We start from the raw sequence: 20741 nt of genomic DNA, 5'->3' as shown, positions 1-20741 counted from the left end.
CTATAAGATAAAGTCGTATTCAGTACTGGACTATAGACTGAGGGCCTCCAGTGTCAATCACTGTTAGTGCCTCAGTGCTGGGCATACGTGTCTGGTCCAACTTTTCCTCTTTTTTTTCCTCCCTCTTTTTTTACCCATTTCCCCTTTCCCACGTGCAGGATAGCAAACTAGGCTCTAGCCAGGGTAACTTTCCTGCCTTTCTTCTACATTCTTCCTTCCTTCCTTCCAGCACTGGGATGGGATGACACTCTAGCAAAAGTCTGGAAGTCACATAAACGCGCCTTTGACGCCCCCCCCTCCCCCTCCCACGCACACACACGCGCACCCAGTTATCTCACACAGCTTGCTCGCCGTGGGCTGTAGTACAATGACTAGCTTATGTCGGGAGAAATTGAGCTGCTCATGTTTCCCACGTTGATGGGCGATATCCAGTCGGCTTCCTTGAACATGCCGAAGATTGGGTCACCGAGCACGTAAGTAACGAACACCATAATTCGCATACTGATGGTTTTTACCAAGAATCCAGGAACAATGTGCGAATGCACAAAATGGAACGATTTTTGTGAGCCTACCGTGGAGGGAAGCATATTCTCATTACTTTGCATACAAGAGTTGAAAACTTCACGATGGAAGTCATCGCCACAATGCTGTGCTGTGTTTCTCGTCATAAAAGAGGGTGTGGCCTCGTGTTTACTGGTAAGTATTAAACAAAGCCCCGTCCCCATTCAGCAACCACATAGAAGCGCCGAGAAAAATTTTTTTTCAAACCTCTAAACATCTTGATCTGCTCAAGCTACATATATCGCTCTGAATTAGAGTGACGCCAAGTTTACTCGGAATGACACTGCATCGTGCGCCGTTAAATTGTCCCCCCTAAAATAAAATTCATCTAGAACCTCTTAAAACATATCAAATGGATTCTGTGTTAGTTACATTACGACTGCACCTCTCTGGGCACTTGAATGGCGTTGATCTTTGCTATTTCATTCATCTAGATTCTGAGTTTTTCTTCGCTGATACTATTTATTTCAAAGCCATTCTGTGGTGTCTTTCGTCTCTTCACCGCCATGCCTGTTATCAACAATTAGGAGGCATTCGCGAAACGTAAGACTCTCGGCGCGAGATCTAACACTGTTTCAAATGCCTGTTTTTGCGAAACCACAGCAGTTCGGCTGCGTGTACTCGTGCATCATTAAAGTGGTGAAGACACCTGCTCTGTTATTTTCTAACCCTTAATTGCAGGGTAACGAATACGCTGCCTGTCACGAGTATGCTTTAGTTGTCGGGAAACTGTGTTTCGAGAGTCCGCACGGCGCACGGAAGAGTCATTGCAGCAAATGTCAGGCACCGACATGGCCTTAGCACCCGTAGCTACGCGACAATCCGTCCCCATCTAGGTACGAGCCCGGCATTTCCAGCACGACGCAAAACGCTATTGAGTGATCATTTGCTGCTTCACGTAACTAAAGCGACTGTAAAGCTACTCACCGTTATTAACGAAAACAACACGAAGAACTGAATTTAGAAAGCATTTTTAGAATAAAAAATTACAAACGTTGTTGGCGTCGCTCGGGCTTAACCCAAGCCTATCAGCGTTGGAACACAGATGACGAACGGCCGGCTCCTTTCAGCAGCTAATCAAGATAATGATAAGAGTGCTCAAAGCGAAGCAGTAGACGGTGCCATGTTGTAAAGCAAGTCCCGTCTGGAATCCCGAATACCACTCTGGATACCCCTTTTTATTTTTAAAGTGCTGCGGTTAATTAAACTGTTACGATCACATGATCTCTCTCTCTTCACAGCTGCTTTTAATGCATGGCTTTTGGCAAGTTGGCGCAGACATGCTTCATCATGGTTCCGGTCGGTCACGGGATGCGCAACGCATGATGGTATGCGCATAACGGCCATCGCTAAGCTCGAAGACTTTTTGTTCACAGCACACAGCATACCCTTAGTCTTTGTTTATGAAAAATAAAGAGTTTTTACACTGAAAAAAAAAATTTCTGCCGTTAGATTTCGTGCTTTGCTGATCCCAGGGTCGTGGTTTCGATTCCCGGCCGCGGCGGCTGCTTATCTCATGGAGGCGAAAAGCGAGAACGCCCGTGTGTTCGAGATTTAGGCACACGTTAACCAGGTGATCAAAATTAATCCGGGGGCCTGCACTACGGCGCGCCTCATCGCCTGTGTAGTGTCGGTGGGCTATACGCCACAATCCATCAATAGAGTTCGTTCTACAGGGTCGCAATGAAATGCTCTCATCATTTCAAGCAGGCTCAGCCGGCCCTGTTCGTAGACCATCGCGTTGGCCGGCGTGCCGACGGTCAGCTGGAAGGCGTAGTTGCTGGCGACGGTCGTCGGGATGAGGAACAGCAGGGGGTGGACGCGCAGGTCCTCTGCATTAAAATCAGAGAACACCAACGTTGTTTGCGAGAGATTTCAGTCTTATTTGCTGCATTGCTTTCTTGCTTCCATTTGGCGGTGAACAAATCATTTCTAACGTTTGGACAGTGTCCGCTTTCGTATTACTTTTTGTTGACACCTGGGCTTTAGAGTTTATATCTGCCGAAAGGAAAATTTGCTGAGCAGTTTTGTCACTGCCTTTTGATAGCAAACTTCATAAAAAAACATGCTCATCACAACAAAGGCAACGTATTGGTTGATATTGGTGTCCTAGATCATTTATTTCGAGTACTTGTTTGTGTGTTACACTGAAATTTCACAATAGGTCAGTAAAAAGCATGATAGCACAGACATTCTCTCTCACTAGCATAGCAAACACCGGTAAGAGTACGGTGCAGGTCGCAGAATTGCTGATGAGTTCCGACACGAATGAGGAGATGATGCTGAAACAGATCATGAGTGGCCCAGGGAGCATGTGGCCCAGTTCGGCGAGTTTTCGTCCTAGGAGCTCCGACAAGACCGATACCTAGATGCAGAGAACATTGAATGGGATACAGTCCGAGCGTGGCACGTTAGTAAGTAGGCGTCCAGAAAAATACAAAAGCGGTCGCCTGCGGCTTCCCTAGCAGCATTGTGAGAAATCAAACGGCAAAAGTAACGAAACGTTCCACTAGTTAGTTTTACGTTCAGCTTAGAATGCACGTGGAGTACGGTTCCTCGATTCACGTGTGTCTCCGCCTCACGGAAGCGCTAGGATCGAGGCATTCGGCGTGGAGCAGTCAAACTCTGTAAATTTAAATTGACTGTGGTAAACCGCAAGCGTGTTTATTGCGGGAGGAGCGAGGCGAGGTAAGATCGGCATGAGAGGTGAGCGGGAAAGGGAAGGGGAGCGTTTACTTGGTAGAAGCGCCAGGCGACTATAATCTTTTGTCGACATTTGCAACGTAGTGAGCAGACACACGGCCAATTTGTTTTCCTTGGGTCATTGGAATCCCAAAATATGCCCGCTGCTCAACGCCATGAAGCCTTCTCTCGTCGTTCTAACTTCGCTTAACCTTATAATATGCACCCTAATGTCCGAGAGCTCCTCTAGAAATACCCCTCAGCTTCCCTCGCTAGACGGGGTTCTAGCATTTCACCTTGCCAGGGTCAATTTCCAAAGGCGGCCTGTCCGGACCCAGAAATTCTTAGCACCCTCTGCTGAATCACTGTTCTGACCACCGCCGTGGACAGGTGCTCTACAGTTGCTGGGGGCTGAGGGCCAAGACTTGGGTTGGTGAATCATGGGAGGTGGGCGTCAACGACTACACCAGGGTAGCCAGATCCTTTTCTGGTGAGGGATGTGCTGTATGTCCCAAAGAGCCTTCCTAGCAAGGTTGCAACTATCAAGTTTATCCTCTCAGGTATCCGGCATGATGGTTACTTCCTGGCCAGGCTGCACTCCATACCTGGGATATAAGTCTGACAGCCAGATGTTAAAATCTCAGACATTGCTTGTCGCTTCTTGTTTCGGGGTGGTTTAGTGGTCTGTTAAAAAAAGAGGGTGTTTTCGGTGTGCCGTTTGTATGGTACCACATGGTCTTAGAGCCAGAAAATGCTGAGTGAGTGCGCAAATAGAGAGCGGCCGGGGTTGTTTTCCGCAAACAGAACAAGCGTGCGTGTATCGCTTTGCTAAGGTAATCACTAGGCACAGCTGTCGTTTCTTGCACGCTGACGGCCGTCAAGATCTATTTAAAAAGAAACGGATGAATTGGCGCCAACTTTTTAACCTTTTATACGGTCTTGGTGCAACAATGAGCTTTGCGAGCGGGCTAAAAAAGCACAGTCGCAGCTGTCCCTGAACAACCGCGAAAAAAGCAAACGATTAAGCCGCACTTGGCGACAGTGATCACTCACACTTAGGGAAACAATAGGCAATCTTCGCCACTCCCCTTTTACCATCCACTATTTCTGTTGCGCAAATTCTATTGCCGAAAACTGTATGTGGTGGCGATACTAAAACTTCTTTTGAATTTTCCGCATTATAAACTGCTGCTGCTGCGGCCTACGACCGGTATATTTTCATTGCGGCATTGCAATCTATTCATACAGGCAAACGCCCTTTACGCTGGAGTGTAACTTTAACCCACTACGTGGTTATTTTGTTGAATTTTATTATTTGCAGTGCCAGAAGTGCCGCTTTTCATTCAAAGGGCATCTCAAGGCAATCGCAACGCGTCAGCCTAAGAGCTGTGCGCTCAAATAAGCAAATATACATAGAAAACTCCCCTTTCCCTGTCAATTTCGTTCATGGGGTAATGAACGGCCAGTGAGGCTTTAGATTTTTGTTAGAGCGTCGTAATTAAATTCATATTTTATCTCCTGTTATGTTTTTTTGCAGTTCGCAGGACACGTGCGATGTTTTATTGTTTTTTTTCACCAGCGTAAGTCGTTCACAGGAGCTAGCTGGAGCACCAGATTTAACCTTAGAATAGAATATCTCCAAAATTAAAAAAAAAAAAATAATGCACCGCTCCGTCTAACGACTATTTCGTTAGCCAGTCCCACACTGCGTGTATGTGCGTCTCTGGAGGTACGCACCACTTTTTAGAATGCACACAGCAACTCTCGGTGTGCACTCCGTAGGCCTCACGTTTGGCTTTGGGGTGTGCGGCACAAATCGGCAGCTGCTGCTTGGCATGCGTTTCGTCCGTGTTGTAATGGAGCAGATCGCAGAGACGCCGCCTCCGTATCGCGAGGGACCCAGGTTCGATTCCGGCACGGAAGCGTTTTTTAAGTGCGAATGCACTTCTTAAGCGAGCCTGAATCGTCCGCCGCCGTCGTCCGCATAGCAACAGCTGCGGGCGCGCGCGCTCCTCGTCTTCCCTAGCAACGGGGGGAGATGGGCGCGCGCTACTCTCCTCCTCCTCTTTCCGCTCAGTGACTGCGGGTGTTGGGCGCCTCCTCTCCACTTCGGGCGGGAGAGCTCTCGCTCGCGTAGCGGGCGCTCCGCATTCCGACGCGTGAGGGCGCTCGTGTAGCCCTCGCCGTAACGGCGGGCGCCACTCTCCTCCTCCTCTCTCCGCTCAGTGACTGCGGGTGTTGGGCGCCTCCTCTCCACTTCGGGCGGGAGAGCTCTCACTCGCGTAGTGGGCGCTCGTGTAGCGGCCGCGTGGCGCGGAAGGGTATTAGTCGAGCGCGCGCCGTCGTCGAGAGCGGTCGCTGGTCCTGCATCTCGATAACGATGATGGCGGACCGGGCAACGGTACCAGCAATAACGAGTGAAATATCTTTCTTTGTAGTTGTGTGCGTGTGTGTAATCTCTCGACTACTCATTAAGATCACGATATCCACCGTAATCGCGCAATCAACAACCGTGCATTCGCACTTACACACTCTCCCCCTCGGGGAAGTGCGAGAGAATTCTTTTTTATTTCGCCTTCGATCCTTCGTCCCCGTGGATTTCTCCACCGCGTATTGGCATACAACGGCATTACTGAAGACACAAAAGCTTCGCCTTAGCGCTGTTCGAACGATTTAATTGTGAAGGACTTAAGTGGCCCTTTAAACCTGAAGGAAATACAGCAGTTGCTAATAAATTTTCTTACACCAAAGGAGGAGGAGACGATAAGTGAGTGAAGCGTTGTGAGCAACTGTACGTGGGAGCGAATATTTGGCCTTAATCTAGCCATTCACAACCCATAAACCCGAAAACAATCATGTAGTTCGGCGTTTCCGCCATGCACTCAGATGGCCAATCTATCGAGCCAAAAAAAAAAAAAAAAAACTTCCGGGGGAATGAAGATGCCAAGCATATTATTTGACTCAAAAATTTAGTCTGCGCTGTGGCGTTATGCAATGCAAGCATGACGCTGTGCATTGTGCAGCACCACTGCGCAGATCGCGACTCCTTGAGCCAACTGCTATGTACGTTGCTGTCATTTACTGAGTATGCTTCTTTGGCGGCATGGGATTGTCGCTCATGGGCATTCGGGGGGAAGCTGAACCACAGAATTGCCTTCGCACTGTGTAGTAGCTATAGAAGTGCTTGCGATCGGGTGAGATGGCTTGTGGGATAACATTTGCACAGGAACACTTGCAATTTCCACATTGTGTTCTCATCGTTATTTTTTACTCCTTACCTTCATTCCCTCAGCCACGGTGAAGCCACTGCCGATGAGCGAAATGGCGCTCCAATGCAACTTCGCCTGCACCATTTTCCACGTAAAAAGGGCAGGACTTTTCGCACCCTCACATGACTTTTCTCAGATCATAAACAGCAGATCATAAACAGCAGATCATAAACAGCAGATCATAAACAGCAGATCATAAACCACTGGTATCATAACCGCTGTCGCATCCCTGGGCTTTCTGCAGCTCGGAACCAACAATAAGCACATTGAGCCACACATATTGCGGAATTCGCAATCTCACTTTGCAGATACTTCCCCCAAACAAGCGTATACCTTTCTTTATTACAAGACATGGCATCGTCCAATTTTTTGCTGTAAGACGCAAATTTAACATATAATGTGCGATTTCAAGTTAAATTCAGGCATCAAGGCTCAAGGTGAAGTTGCTCGAAGTTTCTGGAAGCAGTTTTTAATGCGTGGTTAGCACCAAGCATGTTGGTTCCATCCGTAAGTATAGCGCTGAGAAAATCATAAAACAGTAGCGGCGGCGAGTCCCATGGCTCCGAAGTAAGTCGCCCATTCTCTGGCCAAAATGGCGTCCCGGAAGAGCCAGAGGAACACGAGTAGGATGGACAAGAGAAGGACAGTGACCTCGTGAAACCTGTGACACAGGAACTCCAGTTATTTGCCGGAAAACCTGATTAGGGTAGTATTGTTGGGAAGTTGGCCAGCGCAAGCGAAGACATAGGGGCAGGGTATTGTGATGGAGAGTTTAGCCACAGTATCATACGAATTCCTAAATAAAAGCTACCACAACAACTATTAGAACAAACTGGTATGACGTCAAGCACCACGCAAATATTTGAGGCCTTCACAGCCGTAGAACTAAACAGCCTATTAATAAACACGACGCTGAAGGTACATAGCAGGAAGAATGCGTTGAAATACTGTGTACCACTCTTCCTAAATCGTTCCATTATTCAGTCTTTTGTTAAAAAGACGGACATTATAAACGCTTCTTTTTAAAGGACTGTGATTGCCTACTACTTGCCTAATTACGGGATCAACACTCCATTAACCAACATCTCAACCGGCTTAGGCATCTTAGTGAGAGGGAGGGAAAATAGACACAGCAGATGTTTGCCCCACCAGACAAAAGAAGAGGTTAACAACGAATATGCAGAGGTGTAGAGCCTGCACATCTACAAAAAAAGCCAACTGAAAAAGCATGCTTGGAGTGCTAACCACATGGAATATTTATGTTCCGTTTTATGCCCCTTTTGACAATGTTGGTGTGCGAAAGCAACATTCCAACTCTCGTCCTCTTCACCAGTAAAAATCTTGACCGGAGAATCGCAGAGTGGGTAAAACAAAGGTCCTCATGAGTTCCCTTGTCTACTTTGTCTATTACTCTACTCACAATTGAAATTTTTTTCACATAGGTCAGATTATGTTTTTATCAAAAAAACGCGTGCCGTGTTCTTGTACTTCCAAGAGAAAATCATTTTATTAAATGAATTTTTAATTGTAAGTCGCCACAAAGCGTCAGGTACAATAGGCAGGCTCAGCTGCGACGAAATTTCAGGTTATTTGGAACGACACAAAGTTCCTCATCGTATAGCAATACATCCGCCCCCGAGAACAGTAATTTCGTTGCAGCAATCTAAAATCAACGTAACAAGCTTATGACGCAAGGCGGGACAAACAAGTATTTTCACTGAGCTGATTCCTAAAGCTACAGTCAAGAATTTACCAGCCACGCTCTTATTTTTTCAGAGCCTTGTTCCAGGACCCTCGTCTACTTACTTGATTGGTACCAGCGCCGCGTAGTTTCGACGTATAGCAGCCATGGTGTTGTTATGTTGTGTTATGGTGGTGTTGTGTTGCTGTTGAGTGTGTGCCTCCTCTTCTTGTCCTGCGTTCTGCTCGCTGGTTTCCCCTTTTCTGAACAATATGAACCAACTAGCCCAGCAATTCACTCCCATGGTGGTGTCACCACGCTCTTTTCCGAGGTCGGGGCTGGAACGTTAGGTTGCTTGAAAGCGATTGAAAAGGAATGGCGTGAGACAAAAAAAAATTAAGTAGTTTCACTCAACGTGAAAACTGTCGCACAAGGCGACAAAGCGCTCCTCTGCTTCCTAAAAACAACGAACTTACACAGAAGACTGTACCACAAAAGACTAATGTCTATGAAGACAATGAACTCTATTGTCTGTAGTGTCGTAACGCTGGCCACACCTCTTTACGGTCTGTCGTTGCCTTCCCTTCATTTACTGTTATCATCTTTTTTTCCCATTGTTTCCCTTCCCCACGTGTACGATAGCAAACTAGGCCACAGCCTGGTTGACATTCCTGCCTTGCCTTTCCTTTACCTTTATTCCTTCCTTCCTATTTTGTTCCCTTGGGCTCCTTTCATCCCAATTTAATTTATGAGCATAAATTGTAGTTTGAAAAGGGCTTTTATGGTGTTTTAAAGTGCCTATAAATGCCTATTTGGACGTTTGTTCCTAAATGCTTTTAAATGCCTGTAAATTTCCATTTTCAAAATCGTCGCCCAGATTACGTTTAGCCTCAAGTTTCGCTTTAGAGTGCAGCTTCATGTGGTTATTCATGTTACGGGGCAGCATTGACTATTCGGAGTTCTATGTGGTTCAACCATAGTTCAACTGACTGCCGAAAGCAACCGGTAGTTTAAATAGAATGGGATGTTCATTGTTAGTGACAATAGGCACAATTTTGAATCCAAAAATCTGGAGATGGCGAAAGTTTGCTATTGTTTCCACAAAATTCACAGCGATTCTTGGACTAAATTTCGGGCGCTCTCCAAACATTTTTCCCCAGACGTGTGCAGTGCCATCATCGTTTCTAGAATCATACTCAATTCCGCCTCTATTTTCAACGCAACGGTTGCGCATCAAACACGCCTTTTTTAATAGATCATTCCTATATTAAAAGCCACCTGCAAAAACATCGCTGCGCAACTGCATGTTATTACGCCTTCAAATTTACAGTGCCAATTGGGTCTAAAACATGCTTTTCCATCGGAAATCTCTTGGTCTGCAAAACACCTTTTGAAAAATGCTCTCCAAGAGCGTGGAAGTGTGTTCGGTGATGTTAGGAGGTATTGCCTACACAATTCGAATAATACCATTGTACATGAAAATATTGGTGGAGTTGTACCTAACAGTCCTTATGCAAGAGCATGTTATTTCTTGATAAATGTTCATCACTTTTTCTTTTATTATTGCTGTCTGTTTTTGTTGTGTCGTAAACAAATTGCTTCAGGGAGACATAAAGTAACGCTTTTAAAGACGATAGTCTTTCTTGGGCTACTAAACCCAGAAATTTTGGTCTGTCTGTATTTCTGTCTGTCCGTCTGTCTGTCTGTGACTCGATTCAGCCACCCGGCCAAAGCAAAACAATGCCTGCGCAATAGTCCTATATAGTCACAACTAAATCTACCCGTGTATGTCAGGTGTAATGTTCATACTTGTCAACATTGTTGAAGAAGAACAAGACATTACGCAAATATGAGACAACAAATACAGAAGTGATATTTGCAGTGTTCCTTTATAAAAAAATCAAACATGCTTGACTTTTCGGAAATTAAATACTTCATCAACTGCAGAAAAAGAATGCACTCCGCCGTCGCCTGCTGTCGCCCGCGCCACTATAGCTTCTGGCGCCATTTTAAGAAATCAACCGCCAACAGATACGCAAGGTTCCACTAGATAGGTTCCACGTTCTGCTTGCAACGCACGTGGAGTAGGGAAACGCGGTTCAATAAACGTTGAAGTAGGGCGCCTCGATTAACGCGCGTCTTCGCCGTACGGCAGCGTTCGCATCGCGACACCCGGTTTGGTGCAGTGGAACGCGGGAAATTTAAAATGATTTAGGAAAACCTTTGGCGTCTTTACCTTGGGAGGAGCGCGACGCAAGAGGAACAACATGAGAGGTGAACGGGAAAACGAACGGAGGCATTTACTTCACAAAAGCCGATAAAGACTATCGTCTTTTGACGGCATATGCAACGAAAGGAGCAGATACGGGGCAAATTTTTTTAATCAGTATTTCCAGCTCTCGAGTATTCTTTCTCATGTGTGTTCTGCTATATGCGACGCTCGAGCAAGTGGTGTAATGACCATTGGACCTGGATGTGAACATTGCACTTGTTGAATAATGTCACTGGATAGTTATCAGTCCACACGTTTTATGGGACAACTGAATGGCTATACTAGGCTGTTGAAGCACTTGTGTCTTCATAAAAAAATAATTTTTGTATGGTTTTTCTGTCGGAGATACAGGTCGCGCACGTCACCATTTGAAATTATTTCCATTTACGTAAAACTCAACAGGGCTTATATTTACAACGTTGGAGATGTAAAACTTTATTTTGCTTCCCTATGTTTGGTGCTTAGAACGCGCTTTTCTGATGCCTAAAAATATGCCCTTTACTAATGACGTAAGCCCCATACGGTGCAGAAAAGCGGCTCTCGGGTTAAAATGGGGTTGATAAGGGATTAATTTAGGTGGGGTTACACGAGGTACCCCAGTTCAGTTTACACACAACCATTTATACCTTGAGAGCCAGAGTTTACCGGGTCCCAAACACCCCTGCAAGCATTCCAAGTTCCAAGAATTGGTATGTATGAAATCTGCGACGTTCCCTGTAATGCATACCACCATAACCTGCTCAGTGAACCTATACCTCTTGCAGCGGAAGAAGAATGGCACGATGGTGAAGAACACAAGGGTCGTTCCGATTAGAGCTGTCGGTAAGGCGAAGAACAACCACATAGCATAATCTACAGGGCTCGATCTTCGTACAAGCTCGAAAGCGAACACAACTGAGAAGCACATATAACCACACGTTAGGCTTGCAACCTGCGTAGGCATAAAGAATTGAGAATTTCTTTTGTAAAATTGGCATTTATATAGCCATGCGCTTATACAAAGTCATGAAACTTAAAGCTCTGTCTTTTTTTCCCAGAACGCTTTGACGAGCTACCTAATATGCTCAGAGGCTTCATCCTTCCAGCGATTAATCCTTTGTTTAATCTGTACAGCGTGCTTTGCGAGCGGTCTTTAATGAATAACCGCTATAATTAAGCTCTTTCGAAACACACTCAAGACTCATATTCAACATCGGCCCAGTGAATAATACTTACGTTCCTACTCACCGTACTACATTTAGGCCGCCACAACACGCACATCCGGCCATCTACTAAAGCAACCCTAAACCGTTTACCTGGGCTTAGCCTACTCAGATTTTCTGCTAAAAAAATTCCCTACTCACTCTTCAATGACAAACTTGAAAACCACATTAGAAGCATGACTTCTGATGGTCCTCATGGTTCCAGTGTTAGCAGCGTACAAAACGCTGAGATAGAGGAGTGATCAAATACGGCGTTCAGTAGTCTTATTGATGACCGGTCTTCGATTGTGCACCTTCATCGGAACCACCACTTCGGGCTGTTCATCCCTGCAGAAAGGAGGCACGTGTTTACCACCGTGACGAACATAACAAACATACTGTACCGCGATATTGTGAGCTTGCGTGAAGCAACATAAAAACAAGTTATAAATCACGCTGTTGATGTTATATAACGCTGTTAAAGAAGAAAATATTATAGTATATCATTAACCAATGTTCCGCAGTAGTAACATAAGTGTTTCCGCTGACACCAGGCTATTTCTCAGCTTTCTCGACGCGTTCCCTCAGCGCTGCAGGAGCAAAAATAACAGAAAAACATGCATTGAACTTTCTTGAGGGTGCCGTGCAGACAAAATACAAGTTTGTTTTATTCGAAAGATTCCGTGTTTTAGAGCAGCCCCAGTGCTTGTCCGGCGGCAAATGATGCCGTATTCACTGAGAAATTAATCAATTAAGGTTAAAATTTGGATTGACCCCATAAATCATGTGTCTCCGTGACGTCTGTCATGAAGTCATAAGTGTGCGTAATAAACATACTTATACTGCGCAGTTCGGCTCTACAGCCTTGCTTTCCGTTAGTCCTCCCATATGGCGCTACCATACTCATCTACGGACCGTTGTCCGCCGTTGCTTTGTTTTTGACCGTATTTGCACCTGGATTGTTTTTGTAACTGTATCAAGTAATCGTTTCGTGAAACATGAGGTGTCCTCGACCAACAGGGCCACGTACGCCAACGTCGCTTATGCCAATCGGCCAGTTTCGTGTAAGACAACTCCAAAGCGGCAGACTGCTGTGCAGATAAAACAAGCATAGAGTGCCCAGTATCAAAAGCCGCCCGCATCGGTACTTCTACGCTTACGTATATTTTCGCAGCTTTCATTGCTTACAGCACCATTTTTACTGCTGTAAAATTAATATCCATTACATTTAGGCGCAAATAGCTCCATCGGCAAGCTAATAAGACCTGCCTAATTCGTGTTTACTTTCGCTGGCCTCAACCAATCGCATAGCTGGGCATATGACATCATAGGTTTTGTTGCGGGACATGACCTAGTGGGTCCTTGGCCATTCTCTTTTTTCCTATTATAAAACTTGTTTGAGTGAAGTGTGCGTTAAAAGTGGTGTCAGTATGATTTTAACGAGGCAATCTTTCGAATGAATCAAACTTGTGTTTTCTCTGCGCGGTCCCTTTAACTTTTTCGTTGCCACGGGAACATGGACCGATTTTCAGAAGTCCAGAAAACATTTTTTCTACAAAAAAATTGGTTAGGCAATAATTAGAGAAACACAAAATGCAGATTTTAACGGCCTTTCCATTAACACCAGTTTTTAAAATGTTTTCATACATCGTAGTTTTGAAAAAAATATATCAAAATGAAACTTTTTGTCTAGTTGCCGAAGAAAATGATAAAAAAGTAGTTGTGTATAACAAACCACCGTTAGTAAAAAAATTAGAATATACATTTTGTAGAGAAACATTGCAAGAACCTGCCCCAGAAAAAAATTACACCATCTTCCCACGTGGGAACCCTGAGGGGATGCAAAGCCGTGCAATCTGGATCAGCTACTCGCCGCTGGCGTTTCAAAGCGGCTTCTCGTTCCCGAAGCGAGGAATCCGCTGCTCGACGCTGCCGTTTACGTTCGGCGTCGCGAGCTCTCCTCTGTGCAGCCTTGTCTTCGGAGGTGCTCGCTGTTCTGACAGTGTGCTGGCTGGCGCTAGTTGAAGGTGTGCCGGCCAGTTCGCTGAAGGAATCGTTGGCGTCCATTTCCGGTCATCGGACGGCGCAGTAGAAGCAACTGAGCGGAGCGCGCACCGGGTTTATTTGTAGAGCAGAGGGAGTGGAGAGGAGGAGCAACGCGCATGCGCCTGATTGGACAGCTGGTGTGGAGAGGGGAGAGGAGGAGGAGCAGCGCACGTAGCGCAGAGGTGGTGTCGAGAGGAGGAGCAGCGCGCGCTAGCGCACAGGTGATGTGGAGAGGAGGAGGAAAGAGAGTGGTGTTATCACAGCTGGTGTGGAGAGGAGGAGAGGTGCGGACGCCGGATGCCGGACGACAGAGCGTCGACTAAGAGATGCTTTGCATCTAAAATGTCCATTCGTACGGAACAGTTTGTCAGCGGCAGCAGTGCTCTTTGAACGCGGAACTGATCCCTGTGTTCTTTGCAGTTCCTGCAACACGTGGCCTCTTTCCGAAAGAAACGCTGCCCTTCCACCGGCTGCTGGAAAGAACGGGCTAACGCCAGATTCAACATCGCCTTATCAACAGACTCGGAAAGCACCGGCACGCCAGAAGCAGGACTGCACAGGACACGACCCAGGCATAGAGAAAGAAATACTAGTAATAGAGGACATTCCCATAGAGCCCTGCGGCCGAATTGACTGTATAGTGTTTCGTTAACATGTAGCGCGCCGAACGGGCATACAAACTACTAACTGTTCACTGTCGGTTTCGGCTTCACGGACACCGATTTTAGCAGGTAGTTTGAACGGGTTTAATTCGCTGCTCACGGCGACGGGCATCGGTACGGTATTCGGGCGCTTTCATGCATTAGTTAGCGTTATATATATATATATATATATATATATATATATATATATATATATATATATATATATATATATATATATATATATATATATATATATATATATATATATATATATATATATATATATCATTCTCGGGCTTGGGGCCCGCATGCTTTTAAAAGAAATTTTTTTTTTGCAATTTAACAGTACAATTTGCAGATGGTTCATAATTCTGTCGTGTGTTCACATCTTGTCAAACCACATAAAAGACCTCATAAATGAAGAAATATTTATTGCATGGCACTAAACGGAACAACTTCAAATTGTCATCATTCTTTGCAATACAGATATAGTAATAAACTGTAGGTAATATGCCACAACAGACACAATACACAGCACTGAGAGGAAAACACGCCTCCGAAAAAAAATTCACAAGTAAAGGCACCACAGCCACACAAATGATTTATTCTCCATGGTAACTGAAAACTCAGAAAACCCAGAAGAATCAGTCATCGCCAGTTTTACTTGTATCTACAGCAGCCTCAGACTGTGTGCGCTCTTGCAGTCATACAAAAATATCAACCATAACAAAATCTAGACGCTGGGATACTTGCAACTGTTTACGATCACAATCTCCGTAGATAATTTTTTAATCTGGCAATTTCCCCAGTTAGAATGTGAAAGAAGGGAAACACTTGCGGCCAGTTCACCAAAAAGGTTTTGATGACCTTGCTTGTCTATTGCCTCTGGGTAATTTCAAATCAGTAGCAGTAATTGTACAGAAATCACATTTGTGTGGACATGCCCACGCGAAAACGTTAAGAGGAAAAAAATCAACTTCCTATTGGTTTCTCGCAAGGGTGCATTTTCCCGAGAAGCTGGGTTACCTTCCGAAAGTGTCGCCTCCGCCGTAAATGTAAAGGGCCAGGCGGGGTTATTTTAGGTACGTGTACGTAGTGAACCGAAAGTTTCCAGGCTCGATTAAAGCACACAAATTCACGTCTTCCGCTCTCAATACGAACAGGCTAATATAAGAAACAGGGAAGCAGTAGTTGCTTCTTGTGTATGAGACAATGGTGACACATTACAGAGTCCCATAAGGTAACGCAACAACGTTTGTGGGACCACGTGCCACATTTTTGCCATTTCGAACACGCAGTCGGGCACAATTGCAACAGTGCCGCGCACAAATGCACAACTGAACTTGACATTACTATGATTTGCATCTCATAACCAGGCACAAGGCAGTGAGGAATGCTACCAAGGTACACTTTACATCAGGCATGTTTCGCAATCCACCATGTGCTATGACAGAGGTTAAAAATGTCTGTGCCGCCTGTATGCTCGCGGATTGCACCAAATATGAGCATTCAGCATGGCATTATACATTTTATCTGCCTGTTTACAACAAGATTTATTACAGTGCAATTTGATTTACGAGGCACATCATGGGAGCACTGCGTATATTTGCAAACTGTGCTTCACCTGAAAACAAAGAGTCCCGAAAAGGACCACCACACTACACAGTCGGCTTACACTGCACTTACTTCAAGTGCATCTATTTACCACGACGCGGGTACACAATTCACCAGCAAAAAAACACCCGACTAAAGTTTTCCTTATTGAGGGGTTACACTAAGTATCGACGAACTTCTAAGGCGCAGCAATAGAGCCATCATTTGGAGCGCAACAAAAAACATGGGCAAAGAAACAGAGTAGACGAGACAGGCACTGGAAACTATTCACCAAAAAGCCCAGCAAGAAGTTCTTCTCAGATAAGACAGGCATCCTTGCTGAGCACGTTATGGGTGCATTTGACAACGTAGGTCCCAACATGGTTCTCATCTAGGTCACTCCAACAACACGCGGCACTTACGGTGACAAGCAACGACATTTAGCATGACCTCATACCCTGGCAGTCTCGTTTTCGTGGATGTACTGTTTCACAATATTAGTGCTAGCAGCAACAATAATTTCCGTGTGTAGTTTGGAGAGTAGACGCTGTTGTGAGTGGTTTTAATGAGATGAGGCACGTCAGAGATAAAAAAAAAGTTTGTTCTTGTGTCAACGATAGGCTTTTCAGTTGTCACGCCTTATTGATTGCCGAAACTTGCGTTCGATTTCCGGATGCTAATGGCAAGGTTCAATAATGGAATATAGTTTCGGTACCCAACAGGAGCATCAGTAAGACAGCAAGAAGCATTGCAGGCACTCAATAATACAACTGAATAACTCTGGGAGAACAGTTGGCACGGCCATTTTTGTGAGTCGTGTAAGGGCAGGATCCATGAATTCCTGTGCCATGAAGTGCTTCCACCATGTCTTGTATGACGAATGCAGCTGGCTGGTTGGCTCTGTCTTGATGGCACCTGTACGCCTGCACAGGTGATAGGGGATATAGAACACAAACTATTTGCAATGACAGATGACCTGCGAACAGTCTGTAAATTTAACTGCAACTAGTACTCAAGTATTGCCCCCAGCGCATGCCACATATTTACATCATAAGTTCTCAATCTATTAAGCAATCATGTGGTCGCGCTATTAGCAACACTAAAAATATGGGTCTTTGTAATTTCGCAACACTGGTTAGGCACATTCTTAATGCAATTCAGCTATTCTTTGGTTTAACAAAAATGATAATGCTGTTCACATAGCCTGAATTCCTTTGTCTTTTTTGTAAAATCAGAACGAAAAGTGAGAGTGAAATAAACGTAATACAAAGCCCAAACACACCTGTGGCCCCACGGGCCGGCGAAAGAAACGCATCCCGGGAACGGGCCCCTGGCGAAGGTATATTTGGCCGCTGTGTTGGCACCATGGCAAAGAGTAGTGAGCGACGTACTGATAACCCCAAAAGGCCATGGACTGAAAAACATGACAAGAACACACACAGCTCCTACTGAATAGGTGCAATCTGCGCAATACGTGTTTTATGAAACTAGTCAAAATATGACTAGCGAAAAAAAAGCAAACGCTTCAAAAAACGGCCAGTGGGGAACAGTTCATGCAATGCCTGCGATACCGGACTTCATATACGATGTAGAACGAAGACCAAATTTTACGGTTTCAATTTACTGCGTACTCACCCCACCTCGAGCAAAGCTGTTATCTGCCGACTAAAGACGCGTTTTCACTGCACCGGACGCGCCAAAGCGAAGCGACGCGCGCACGTCTTTGGCATCGGCGAGTGGATTCGCTTTGTACGCAGGCAGCTTAGTATGCACGAACCTGTAAAACTTTACGATGAGTGTACGGCTCCTGGTTATGCCCAGATAAGCCAAATAATGCAGATACGGCTACTTCGTCGCGTACGTTGCCCGGACGGCTTTGTAGTGCATCACGGCCATAATAAATAATAGCAGTAACAGTTGCCCAAGCTAGCAATGGCTAGCTAGCATAGTTCAACAAAGCGTGCTGCTAACGTAATTCAGTCCAGCGAAAGCGCACAACGCCTGCTTCGACTACGGACCGCCGGCCGGCCGGCCGGCCACTTCCGCAACTCACCGCCGTCGTTTGCGGCACGTAAACGCTACGTGCGACGACGGGCACGTACCGGTGACATGCCTCAGCGCTTGAGAAAACGGCGGAACCTGCCTAAAATATCATTACGTCCGGCTAAAAAAATGGTGTCTTACGCGTTTCCAGGGCGTTCCCTAAGCTCTTATCCTAAACACGCACAACTAGCTATGCAGGATTTCACTGAGGCTACGTAGTGCTCCAAGCGTTTGCAGTACAAGGAAACGTAAATATGATACGCCACACCAGCACTTTAAAAAAAGTCTTACCTTTCGTTCAGCATGCAAAACCCATGTCGCAAAAAAAGCACTGGGCGGTTCCTCCTGCACAACAGAGGTTTGCACAATGCGGCAGAAACGCACGTGCAAACGCTGCCGAAAAAGCCAAATAACGGCTTGCGGCTTGGCCAGGCTTGCCTTCAAATCGTGCACACAGAAGCCACGAAAATTTACATTCACAGCCATTCAACTGGTTACATAAATAAAAGTGTGTAGTTTAATGTGTAACAAAATTTTAAATGTATAATATTGTGTGTTAGCTTAATTTTCAATATATATTTTTGACCACTTGCGCCAACTGCCCGACTGACCCAAGAGTCAGACCATTCGGCTGCGATAAGCCCGAGTGTCCTCTCTTCTAATTTTTATTTCTCTATAGCACAGGCGCCACTGGACGACGCGATTCCACCATAAAAGGAGGACGTACGGCGGCCCAGCCCTCTGTTCGGCCGCGGTGCGCTTTGAACGCGGCACTGATTCCTGCGCTCTTTGCAGTTCCTGCAACACGTGGCCTCATTCAGCAAGAAACGCTGCCCTTCCACCGGCTGCTGGCAAGACCGGGCTAACGCCCGTTTCAACATCGCCTTATCAACGGACTCGGAAAGCACCGGCAGGCTACAAGCAGGACTGCGCAGGTCAAGACACAGGCGCCACTGGACGACAATATTCCACCATAAAAGGAGGACGTAGTACGACGGCCCAGCCCTCTGTTCGGCAGCGGTGCGCTTTGAACGCGGCACTGATTCCTGCGGTCTTTGCAGGTAAGAGTCCTCATTGTGTAGTGACTGTGCCGATTTTGAGCGCATTGCTGCCGAACCCAGCATTGATATTGATGTATTGATGAGCTGATGTATTGAAGGGTTGATAAGGTTGTTCTTGTGTTTTCGGTACTGTGGTATTTTTGGTGCAATGAGCAAGGAAATGAAGGAAATGCAAAAGGCCCTTGAAGACCTCAAGCGAAAGTTAAGGGCTCACCTTCCAACCCTAAAGGACAGTGTAAAACATTGTAGTGATAGCTGGGGTGGTATAAACGACATTAGGACTGAATTAAAGGAGCTTCGAAAAGAACTGCTAGCGCTCTCGCGGCAAAATGAAAAACTTCGCGTAGAAAACGGCAGGCTCAGTGTAAGAATCGAAGACCTCGAGCAGCACTCGCGAGCTAACTTGGAAATAAAGGGAGTGCCGGGCGATGGTGACGTAATAGATGTGCTCAAAAGAATTGGAAGTCACGTACACGAGCCGATAACAGACTCAGATATCGACGTATGCCACCGTGTCCCGACTTTCCGACCGAATTTAAAGAATGTAACCGTGCGCTTTGTTCAGCGATCGAAGCGAGATATATTTTTTCAGAAATGTAGGAAGCAGATAACCACAACGACCGACCTTGACTATGGCGGTAACAGCACGGCAGTGAAAGGGAACGAGCACCTTACCCCATCAAATAAGACACTGCTCGGCGCAGCGGTTGCTCTAAAAAAACGGTCGGCTGGAAGTTTGTCAGGACCGCTGGGGTGAAGGTCTTTGCTAGAAGGATGAGGACTCCCATGCTCGCAGGATCGCACGTGTGGGCGACGTTGAAAAGATGACAAACTGAGCAAGAATAAATACCCCGACTGTGTTTTCCCCCTTAAATGGCCACTATAGATGGTATTCGTTGAAAAGTTTAGCGGTCAATTTCTTCGCTTGACAACACTGGAAACGGCCACAGACATGGCCGATGCGCCACGGACATGGACAAGTACCGCCATCCCGCGGAGCCCGACGTAACGAGAGTGACGGCGCACTCACACGGCTGCATGGAGGAGAAGAGGGGTGCCTGATCTGGGGGCCGTGCGCACAACGTCGCCTAGCAACAGACGCTTGGCCACAGATATGGCGGCGCACTCGCATGTTTGCCTGCATGCATTCCACGCCATTGAATACCGGCCATAGGGACAGGTTGTTGCTATTATGATCATGAGGCTTTCAACGAAACATTTGGTGACAAAAGAGGAGGTATCCGGGCACTGCATTTAAACATATATAAAAATAAGAACGATGATCTATGAATTTGCTTCAGTTCTTTAACTACAGATTTGATGCAATCGTCCTTACGGAGACTTGGCTGACAGATGCAGACCTCTCACCCCACCTCAAAGGCTACAGGAGTGTAACCCTGAACAGATTAAATAAAAGAGGTGGTGGTGTAATGATATAATATCTCAAAAGTGATCTGCAATTCCGTGTTATTGATGATGTAACCAAGCCAATAAAAACGTGGAAAGTCAATTTATTGTAACATCTAATGTTGTTGGCGCCTTGTACAGGCCACCCTCGGGGATTGTGTGTGAATTTCTTACATTTCTTGAAAGCGCATTTTATTTTCTTCATTCTATGAATGTACTGTTTATGATTCTTGGAGATATAAACATTGGCGTCATGTCAAAAAGCCGTTCTGAAAGGGAGTATGGAGATATTTTGAACACA

General features: G+C 45.8%; 1 protein-coding gene and 1 pseudogene across 1 annotated transcript in view; one reads left to right on the top strand and one right to left on the bottom strand.

Moving 5' to 3' along the window:
- Positions 1-320: 320 nt before the first annotated feature.
- The window catches only part of LOC144146270 (solute carrier family 13 member 1-like), a 56952-nt pseudogene continuing 36531 nt past the window's right edge, over positions 321-20741 (bottom strand).
- Positions 18686-20741, top strand: part of LOC144145352 (uncharacterized) — a 64040-nt gene continuing 61984 nt past the window's right edge. The window contains exon 1 of the mRNA XM_077676922.1: positions 18686-19033. The gene's annotated coding sequence lies outside the window, so the exon portion shown is untranslated. The remainder of the gene's footprint in view (positions 19034-20741) is intronic.

Source organism: Haemaphysalis longicornis, unplaced genomic scaffold (genome assembly GCF_048455015.1).
Source record: "Haemaphysalis longicornis isolate Haplotype H1 unplaced genomic scaffold, Haemaphysalis longicornis Haplotype H1 scaffold_7, whole genome shotgun sequence".
NCBI classification, from domain to species: Eukaryota; Metazoa; Arthropoda; class Arachnida; order Ixodida; family Ixodidae; genus Haemaphysalis; species Haemaphysalis longicornis.
This window is presented reverse-complemented; position numbering and strand designations above follow the sequence as displayed.